The sequence below is a fragment of the Chiloscyllium plagiosum genome, unplaced genomic scaffold, assembly GCF_037043375.1.
Source record: "Chiloscyllium plagiosum isolate Xiang-an unplaced genomic scaffold, Cpla_swu_hap1 HiC_scaffold_39, whole genome shotgun sequence".
NCBI classification, from domain to species: Eukaryota; Metazoa; Chordata; class Chondrichthyes; order Orectolobiformes; family Hemiscylliidae; genus Chiloscyllium; species Chiloscyllium plagiosum.
The window spans coordinates 39,833,317-39,844,668 of NW_028270177.1; positions in this window are offsets into that span (position 1 = coordinate 39,833,317).

Here is an 11,352-nt window from a genome sequence, read left to right on the forward strand (position 1 = left end):
CTGCAGATGCATCTGTCCATGACAGTATCAGTAAGAATGACTACTGCACAGTCCTTGTGGAGATACAGTCCCACCTTCACATAGAGAATATCCCCATCATGTTGTGTGGCCCTATCAGCGTGCTAAATGGTACAGACTTCAAACAGATCTGGCAACTCAAGGCTGTGCATCCAGGAGGTTGTGGGTCATCAACAGCGACAGAATTTCATGGCCCAGAATATCCCCCACTCAACTAGAACCATCAAACCAGGGGAATGTTCAATAAACAGTACAGAAGTGCATGCCAGGAACAGTACCAGGCATGTCTGAAAATGAAGTGTCAACCTGGTGAAGCTACCAAACTACATAAGAAATAAGTGATAGACAGAGCTACGCGATCTCGCAACTCATAATGAATGGATCAGATTGAAATCCTGCCACATTCAGTCGTGATTGGGGATAGACAATTAAATAATTCACTGGAGGAGGAAACTTCAGAAATAACCCCATCCTCAATGGAAGAGCTCAACAGACAAGTGCAAAAGATAAAACTAAAGGATTCATGACAATCTTCAGCTAGAAGTTTCATCTTGGCCTCCTCCAGTTGGCCCCAGCATTATAGATGCCGATCTTCAGCCAATTCAATTCACTTGATGTGATATCAAGAAACAATAGGGGGCATTGGATACTGCAAAGGCCATGGGTCTTGACAATATTCCAGCAGTCATATTGAATACTTGTGCTCCAGAGTTTGCTGCTCCCCTAGCCAAGCTGTTCCAATACAGTTACAACACTGGCATCTACCTGACAATGTGGAAAATTGCCCAGGTGTGTCCTGCACACAAAAAAGCAGGACAAATCTGATCCAGACAATTACCACCCCATTAGTTTACTCTCGATCATCAGCAACATGACGGAGGGTGAAATTGACAATGCTATCAAACAGCACCTGCTCAGCAATAACCTGCTCAGTGACACTCAGTTTGGGTTCCACTCCTGACCTCAATACAGCCTTGGTTCAAACATGGGCAAAAAACTTGAATTCCAGCGGTGAGAAGGAAGTGATAGAACTCGACCAAGTGTGGCATCAAGGAGCGCAGGCAAAACTGGAATTAATGGGTATCAGGCAGAAAACTCTTCTGGTTGGAGTGATACCTGGTTCATAGGAAGATAGTTCTGGTTATTGGTAAGTCATTTCAGCTCCAGAACATCTCTTCAGGAGTTCCTCAGGATAGTGTCCTAGGCCCAACCATCAATGCTTCATTAGTTACATTTCCTTTATCACAAGGTTAGAAGTGGGGATGTTGCTGATGATTGCACACTGTTCAGCACCATTCACGACATCTCAGACACTGAAGCAGCCCACGTTCAAACGCAACAAGATCTGGGCAATATTCAGGCCTCGGCAAGTGGCAAGTAACATTCACGCCACACAAATGCCAGGTAGTGATCACTCCAAAAAGAGACAATCTAACCACTGCCCATTGACATTCAGCAGGATTACTGTCATTGAATCTTCCACTATTAAGATCCTGAGGGTTACCATTGCAGCAACTGAACTGGACTAACTTTTGGATTAAGGCAAATTTTGACAGTATGAGGCAGGAACTTTCAAAAGTTGATTGGAGCAGACTTTTTAACAGGTAAAGGGATGACTGTCAAGTGGGAGATTTTCAAAAGGGAGATAATTAGATTTCCTGTTAGAGTGAAAGGCAAGGCTGGTAAGAGTAGGGAACAAGGGGTGAAGAAAGCTATTGAGGCTCTGGTCAAATGTTAGGTATAGACAACTGGGATCAAGTGAGTATACTTGAAGAGTATAAAGGGTGTAGGAGCATTCTTACGAGGGAAATCAAGAGGGCAAAAAGGGGATATGAGATAGCCTTGGCAGATCAGGCTAAGGGTATTCTAAAGATATTCTACAAGTATACTAAAGAGAAACTTGGGAGAGAATTGGGCCTATTAAAGAACAATAAGATTGTCTATGTATGGAACCACAGGAGATGGACAAGATATTAAACAAATATTTCACGTCAGATATTATTATGGAGAAAGAAATGAAGGCTAGGAAACTGAGGGAAATAATATAGGGGTCATGAAAACAGTCCACATTACAGAAGAGGAGGTGCTAGAGATCATAAAAAGCATAAAAGTGGATAAATCTCCAGGACCTAATTGAGAGTATTCCAGGACATTGAGAGAATAAATTGTGAGGCCCATAGTAGAGTTATTTGTATCATCTACCACCATGGGTGAGGTGCTCAAAGGCTGGAAGGTGGCTTATGTAATGCCCTCATTTAAGAAGCCAGGGAACAAAAGACTGGTGAGTCTGAGATCCGAGGTGGGTAAGTTGTTGGAGGGGATTCTGAGAAATAGGATTTACATGCATTTGGAGAGGCAAGGACTGAGCAGTGATAGGAAGCATGACTTTGTGCATGGGAAATCATGTCGCACAAACTTGATTGAGTTTTTTGAGGATGTAACCAAAAAGATTGATGAGGGCAGAGTGGTAGATGTTGTCTATATGGACTTTAGTAAAGCCTTTTTGACAAGGTTCCATATGGTAGGCTGGTGAGTAAAGTTAGATCACGTGGAATTCAGGGAAAACTTGCCAAATGGGTACAAAATTAGCTTGACAACAGGAGACGGAGAGTGCTTGATGGTGGAGGGTTGTTTTCCAGACTGGGGTCCTGTGACCAACAGTGTTCTGTCTGGATCAGTGCTGGGTCACTGTTGCTTGACATTTATATTAACAATTTGAATGAGAAATTAGGAGACTTGGTTAGTGAGTTTGTAGGTGAGACCAAAATCGGTGGTACATTCGATAGTGAAGAAGGTTACCAAAGAAGTAAGTAAGTTTGCAGATGGCACCAAAATTGGAGGCATAGTGGACAGCAAAGAAGGTTACCTCAGATGACAACAGGATCTTGACCAGATGGGCCAATGGGCTGAGAAGTGGCAGATGGAGTTCAATTCAGATAAATGTGGGCTGCTGCATTTTGGAAAAGCAAATCTTAGCAGGACTTATACACTTCATGGTAAGATTCTCGGGAGTGTTGCTGAACAAAGAGACCTTGGAGTACAGGTTCATAGCTCCTTGAAAGTGGAGTCACAGGTAGATAGGATAGTGAAAAAGGTGTTTGGTATGCTTTCCTTTATTAGTCAGAGTATTGAGTACAGGAGTTGGGAGGTCATGTTGCGGCTGTACAGGACATTGGTCAGGCCACTATTGGAATATTGTGTGCAATTCTGGTCTCGTTCCTATCGGAAAGATGTTGTGAAATTTGAAAGGGTTCAGAAAAGATTTACAAGGATGTTGCCAGGGTTGGAGGATTTGAGCTATAGGGAGAGGCTGAACAGGCTGGGGCTGTTTTCCCTGGAGCGTCGGAGGTTGAGGGGTGACCTTATAGAGGTTTACAAAATTTTGAGGGGCATGGATAGGATAAATAGACAAAGTATTTTCCCTGGAGTAGTGGAGTCCAGAACTAGAGGGCATAGGTTTAGGGTGAGAGGGGAAAGATATAAAAGAGACCTAAGGGGCAACTTTTTCATACAGAGGGTGGTATGTGTATGGAATGAGCTGCCAGAGGAAGTGGTGGAGTCTGGTACAATTGCAACATTTAAAAGGCATTTGGATGGGTATATGAATAGGAAGGGTTTGGAGGGATATGTGCTGGGTGCTGGCAGGTGGGACTAGATTAGGTTAGGATATCTGGTCGGCATGATGGATTGGACTGAAGGGTCTGTTTCCATGCTGTACATCTCTATGACTATATAACTCTGTTACAAAAGAGATGTTGATTTGTGGGCAGTACATTGGCACAGTGGTTAGCACTGCTGCCTCACAGTGCCAGAGACCTGGGTTCAATTCCTGCCTTAGGCAACTTTCTGTGTGGAGTTCGCATATTCTCCCTGTATCTGTGCGGGTTTCCTCCCACAGTCCAAAAATGTACAGTTTAGGTGAATTGGCCATGCTAAATTGCCTGTAGTGTTAGGGGAATCGGTCTGGGTGGGTTGCTCTTATGGAGGGTCAGGTTGGGCTGAAGGACCTGTTTCCACACTGTAAGTAATCTAATTAGGCCAAAGGGTTGAGGAGTGGCAGATGGAGTTTAATTTGGATAAATGCGAGATGTTGCATTTAGTTAAAAATCATACAACACCACGTTATAGTCTAACACGTTTATTTGGAAGTATCAGCCTTTGGAGCACTGCTCCTTTATCCTTTACCTGATGAATGAGCAGCGCTCTGAAAGCTAGTGCTTCCAAATAAACCTGTTGAATTATAACCTGGTGTAGTGTGATTTTTATCTTTGTGCACTCCAGTCCAACACCAGCTCCACATTCTGGTCAAACAAACAAGGGCAGGACTTATATAGTTAATGGCAGGGTCCTGAATAGTGTTGTCAAACAGAGAGACCTTAGAGTTCAGGTATGTAGTCCCTTGAAAGTGTAATCACAGATATTCTGGGTGATGAAGAAGGTGTTTAGTATGCTTTGCTTCATTGGTCAGAGCATTGAGTAAAGGAGTTGGTACATCATGTTGTGGCTGTACAGGACGCTGATGAGGCCATTTTTGGAGTACTGTGTAGAATTCTGGTCACCCTGCTTGAGGAAGGATCTTATTAAATTGGAGAGGATTCAGAAATGATTAGCAAGGATGTTGGGTTTGAGTTAGAAGGAAACATTTGACAAGCTGGGACATTTTTCACTGGAGCGTAGTGTGCTGTGGGATGACCTTATACAGGTTTTTAAAATCATAAGCAGTACAGATAAGGTGAATAGCAAAGGAATTTTGCCTAAGGTGGGGGAGTTCAAAATTAGTGGCATATTTTTAAGGTGAGAGGAGAACGATTTAAAAAGGGATTTGAGTAACAACTTTTTCACACAGACGGTGATGTATGTGGAATGAAGTGTCAGAGGAAGTGGTAGATGCAGACACAATTACAATACTTAAAGGACATTTGGACAGGTACATGAATAGGAAAGATTTAGAGAGATATGGGCCAAACGCAGGTATGTGAGACTAGGTTAGTTTAGGAAACTTGGTCAATATGGGCGAGTTGGACTGAAGGGTCTGTTTCCAAACAGCATGACTCTGTATAAATATAGTAGGAGAAAGTGAGGACTGGAGATGCTGGAGCCCAGAGTTGAAAAGTGTGGTGCTGGAAAAACACAGCAGGCCAGGCAGCATCCGAGGAGCAGGAGAATCGACGTTTTGGGCATAAGCCCTTCTTCAGGAATGAGGCTGGTGTGCCAAGCGGGCTGAGATAAAAGGTGGGGGGGGGGGGGAATTTTGGGGGAGGGGCACTGGGAATGAGATGATGGTTTGGTGGTGGGAGGTGAGGTCATGGTCAAGGGGGCAGTAGGAGGAGGTGTCCACGAGTTGGTGTCTAGCCTCAGCAATGTAAAGATCGGTGCGCCAAACTACCACTGCGCCTCCCTTGTCTGCCGGTTTGATTGTGAGGTTGGGGTTGGAGTGGATGGAGTGGAGGGCTGCGCGTTGTGAGGGTGAGAGGTTGGAGTGGGTGACTAACTCCATGCCTAACTCCGCCCCCACTCCCAGTTCCAGCCTCACACCAGGTCCTAGCTCCCAGCCCTGCCGTATTTTCACCATCCCTCTAGACTTCCCCTCTCTGAGGATGAATGATCAGTCCTCAGCAGAGGCCTCACCTTAATCCCCCTACACTCCCAGATCAATGAGTTTGACACGCGGCAAGACATCGAACATTTCTTCTGCCACCTTCGCCTCCGCGCCTACTTCTTTAACCAGGATTCTCGCCCACCCTCTGACGACCCCTTCTCCTACCTCCAACACACCCCATCCACCTGGACACCCCGTGCTGGCCTCTTGCCCACCCTCAATCTCTTCATATCCAACTGCCGCCGCGACATTGACCACCTCAACCTGTCCACCCCACTCACCCACTCCAACCTCTCACCCTCACAACGCGCAGCCCTCCACTCCCTCCGCTCTAACCCCAACCTCACCATCAAACCGGCAGACAAGGGAGGCGCGGTGGTAGTTTGGCACACCGATCTTTACACCGCTGAAGCTAGACACCAACTCGCGGACACCTCCTCCTACTGCCCCCTTGACCATGACCCCCACCTCCCACCACCAAACCATTATCACCCAGATCATCCATAACCTCATCACCTCAGGGGATCTCCCATCCACCGCCTCCAACCTCATAGTCCCACAACTCTGCACCGCCCGTTTCTACCTCCTGCCCAAAATCCACAAACCTGACTGCCCCGGCCGACCCATTGTCTCAGCCTGCTCCTGCCCCACCGAACTCATCTCTGCATACCTCGACACTGTTCTGTCCCCCTTAGTCCAAGAACTCCCCACCTACGTTCGGGACACCACCCACACCCTCCACCTCCTCCATGATTTTCGCTTCCCAGGCCCCCAACGCCTTATCTTCACCATGGACATCCAGTCCCTGTACACCACCATCCCCCATCACGAAGGCCTCAAAGCTCTCCGCTTCTTCCTTTCTCGCCGACCCAACCAGTACCCTTCCACTGACACCCTCCTTCGACTGGCTGAACTGGTCCTCACTCTTAACAACGTCTCCTTCCAATCCTCCCACTTCCTCCAAACCAAAGGAGTAGCCATTTGCACCCGCATGGGCCCCAGCTATGCCTGCCTCTTCATTGGATATGTGGAACAGTCCATCTTCCGCAGCTACACTGGCACCATCCCCCACCTTTTCCTCCGCTACATCGATGATTGTATTGGCGCTACCTCGTGCTCCCACGAGGAGATTGAACAGTTCATCCACTTTACGAACACCTTCCACCCCAACCTCAAACTTACCTGGACCATCTTAGACTCCTCCCTCCCCTTCCCAGACCTCTCCATTTCTATCTCGGGCAACTGACTCAACGCAGACATTTACTCCAAACCGACTGACTCCCACAACTACCTAGATTACATCTCCTCCCACCCTGCCCCCTGTAAAAACACCATCCCATATTCCCAATTCCTTTGCCTCCGTCGCATCTGCTCCCAGGATGACCAATTCCACTACCAAACAACCCAAATGGCCTCCTTCTTCAAAGACCGCAATTTCCCCTCCGACGTGGTTGATGATGCTCTCCACCACATCTCCTCCACTTCCCGCACCTCCGCCCTTGAACCCCGCCCCTCCAATCGTCACCAGGACAGAACCCCACTGGTCCTCACCTTCCATCCCACCAACCTCTGGATACATCGTATCATCCTCTGTCATTTCCACCACCTCCAAACAGACTCCCTCCCCACCCCTATCAGCGTTCCAGAAAGACCACTCCCTCCGCGACTCCCTCGTCAGGTCCACTCCCCCCCACCAACCCAACCTCCACTCCCGGCACCTTCCCCTGCAACCGCAAGAAATGCAAAACTTGCGCCCACACCTCCCCCCTCATCTCCCTCCAAGGCCCCAATGGATCCTTCCATATCCGTCGCAAATTCACCTGCACCTCCACACACATCATTTACTGTATCTGCTGCACCCGATGTGGTCTCCTCTACAATGGGGAGACAGGCCGCCTATTTGCGGAACATTTCAGGGAACACCTCTGGGACACCCGCACCAACCAACCCAACCACCCTGTGGCTGATCACTTTAACTCCCCCTCCCACTCCGCCAAGGACATGCAGGCCCTTCGCCTCCTCCATCGCCAGACCCTGGCCACACGATGCTTGGAGGAAGAGAGCCTCACCTTCCGCCTAGGAACCCTCCAACCACACGGGATGAATATAGATTTCTCCAGCTCCCTCATTTCCCCTCCCCCCACCTTATCTCAGTCCCAACCCCTGGATTCAGCACTGCCCTCTTGACCTGCAATCTTCTTCCCGACCTCTCCGCCCCCACCCCCTCTCCGGCCTATCACCCTCACCCTCACCTCCTTCCACCTATTGTATTCCCAACTCCCCTCCCCCAAATTCCACCCCCCCCCCACCTTTTATCTCAGCCCGCTTGGCACACCAGCCTCATTCCTGAAGAAGGGCTTATGCCCGAAACGTTGATTCTCCTGCTCCTTGGATGCTGCCTGACCTGCTGCGCTTTTCCAGCACCACACTTTTCAACTCTGTATAAATACAGTCAATGTCTATACCCACAGGGGTCACAGATACAGAATCAGCCATTTAGCAGTGAAATGAGGAGAAATTTCTTTACCAAGAGAGTGGCGAGTTTGTGAATACTCTGCCACAGAAAGTGGTTGATACCAAAATATTGAATGTTTTCAGAAGGATTTAGATACAGTTCTTAGGGCAAAAAGATATAGTGCGACAGTGAGAACAGGGTTTTGAGTTAGATTATTGTGATGATCATTTCAAATGACAGAGCAGGCTCAAAGGGCAGAATGGCCTGCTGTGTTGCTGTTTTCTTTGTTTCCATGTCCATATTTACAGGTGAGAGGCTAGGTTACTGGCAATGAGTAACTCACTTCTGGACTTTCCAAAGCCTGTCCGCTATCTACAAGGATCAAGCCAGGAATGTGATAGAATACTCCTCACTTGCCTGGATGGATGCATAGAGCAGGAGGAGGATGGCCTGCTCCTTGATCCTGCTCTGCCAGATATTGTTGTTGAAGTTTCTGCATGTGATCCCACCACTGATGGCTGAGTTAAGGACCTGCTCAATGAAAATGACAGTCATCTAACAATGTGCTGCAGTAACAATCAGCTGTTCATTCCCCTACTACCAGCATTCACTCAAGAAGCTCAACATCATTCAGGAAAAAAGTGGCTTGCTTTCTTGTCCAGATGTCCTTAGGTTCAAATCCATCTGCATGATTAGCATTGCAAGGCCTGTATTGTTCATGGTTCCTCTTTCGCTGAGGTGTTAACTCAAAGTTTCATCTGCCTTCTTCGGTCAATTCCATCAGTTTTTACAGTGCCACTTTTAGAATATGATTCAGCTTCAGACACTCTGCGATCCCCATGCATCAGACGTCTCCTTTGTTTGAATCCACATGGAATTTCCAAGTCTTGAGCCAATTTCCATTTCTGGACAACGTACTTCCTTTTGCCCATCTGAGTTTCCATGTGGAGGGTGGATGGGCAGCTCAACAAAGGAGATGATGCTGTCAAACACTATATTTCCAGTAACTTCCAAACTGCTTCTCCTTTGAGATTTCAGCGTCTGTGGATAGTTTAGTTCCAAGGAGAATTGCTGCTAATTAATGTTTTTAGGTCCCAATACAATTAGTGGCACACTGGGAATGTGGCAGTGTCAGAGACACCATCTGGTCAAAAAGATGCTAAATGGAGGCCTCAGGTGGATGTAAGAGTTACCTAGAATTACAGCACAGGGACAGGCCATTCACTCTGTGCTGAGACTTTTTTTTCCTTTCTTTCTTTTAACCCCCACACTACCGCCTAACTGCAGTAGTGCTTATTTTTTCCCCAGCACCCATGGTGTGTGTGTGCAGGTGTGAGACACAGTGAAAGACACAAGGTGCACGAATCTTTATTCAATTTCCACCACCAGGAAGAAAGGAAACACCCAAGTGGCCAGTGACAAGCAGTGCCCTTCATATCAAAGAGCAATGCTGTGTGATCAAACAATGAAGGGGAGGGCAGGGATTAAATCAAAATAGAGTTGGAGGGGGAAATAATGCACTCCACTCCCTGTGGCGCCCACCTCTCCCTGAACAACTCCAGGGTGTTGGTGGACACCACGTGCTCCTTCTCCAGGGACACCCGGGCTCTAATGTATCTGTGCTGAGACTTATCATCCACATGACCTTTGCCCACTCTAATTAATTTATCAGGGTATTGTACATGTGACAACTCTTATAGCATGACTTGAAGAAGTGTTTTCCTATTGCCAGAAGTGACATTTATACATCACCTCTCCCTGAAACCAAGATAAATCATCATTGCAGTGCTTTGGTGGGATCTTGCTGTGTAAAAATAGACTGTTACATCAGTCTACAAACAACAGTAACAATGATGTTGTTTCAAAGGTAATGACAAACATAGAATAGTTGCAGCATAGTCAAGGCTATCCCAATGTTATATTGGATTTGTTTCAACGATTCAGCTGCTTTCACTTCCCAACTTTTTCTTTTTTTTTTAAGAAAGTCCAGGAGGTGCTTCCACACAGAACTAAACATTCTCACCATCAAACCACCTGTATTGCCTTACACCTGTAACCCACCACCACTAAAGCACTCACGTTCCTAATTAATAAATGGTCTCCTTACAAAGACTGTCAGGGTAGAATTACTCAGGTTAAGTATTTTCTAACCAAAACCTGTTCAGACATGTTTTTATACACTTCTAGTGCAGGTGGATCTGAATGTCATTATCATTGCACCACAAGAGCCCTGAGGCTTTTGAGGCTTTTTCTCCCCTCCCACCCCCGATACCAACTCAGTTGTTGTAATCTGTCCATCTATTAATCATCACCAGTAAGTCACCCATGTTCTCCAATTGATCTATTTACATGCAAAGCCTGTTAAGAGCAATGCACCCCCCACCCTCTCCATACAGTGATTTATATTACTTCAGCTGCTCATCTAATTCCCCCCCCCCCCCTTTGCCTCCATCCCAATCTCAGGCAGCACATTCCAAATTCTAACAAGGGAAGTCAGGAACAGCATAAAAGCCAAATCAAAAGCATACTGTGTCCTGAAGATTAGTGGGAAGAAGGAAGATCGGCAAGACTTTAAAACCAGAAGATAACTAAAAAATACAGTAAGGACGGAGAAGCTGAACTATGAGAGTAAGCTAGCCAGTATTATAAAAGGAGATCTCAAGTGTTTTTTTTAATATATTTAAAGATAACAGAGAGGCAAGAGTGACTTTGGACAGTTGGAAAATGAGGCTGGAGTAGTAGTAATGGGGAATAAAGAAATAGGGAAGGAACTGATTGGTGCTTTGCATCAGTTTTCACAGTGGAAGGCACCAGCAGCATACCAGAACTTCAAGAGTTTTAGGGGTCAGAGGTGAGAGTAGGGGCTATTATAAAGGAGAAGTTGCTGGGGAAGCTAAAAGATCTGATAAATCACCCAGGCCAGATGGACTATATCCCCAGAGTTCTGAAGGAAATAGCCGAGGAGATTGTAGATTCACTGGGGATGACCCTTGAGGAACTATTGGAGTCAGGGAGGGACCCAGATAACACCCCTGAACACTGTGGGCAAATTAGCATAGTCAATTCATCTAACCTACACATTGTGGTAGGAAACCAGATGGACTATATCCCCAGAGTTCTGAAGGAAAAAGCCAAGGAGATTGTAGATTCACTGGGGATGACCCTTGAGGAACTATTGGAGTCAGAGAGGGACCCAGATAATGGAAAATGGCTAATGTAACACCCTTGTATAAGGAGAGAGGACAGGAAATCATAGGTTGGTTGGCCTGACCTCATTCAT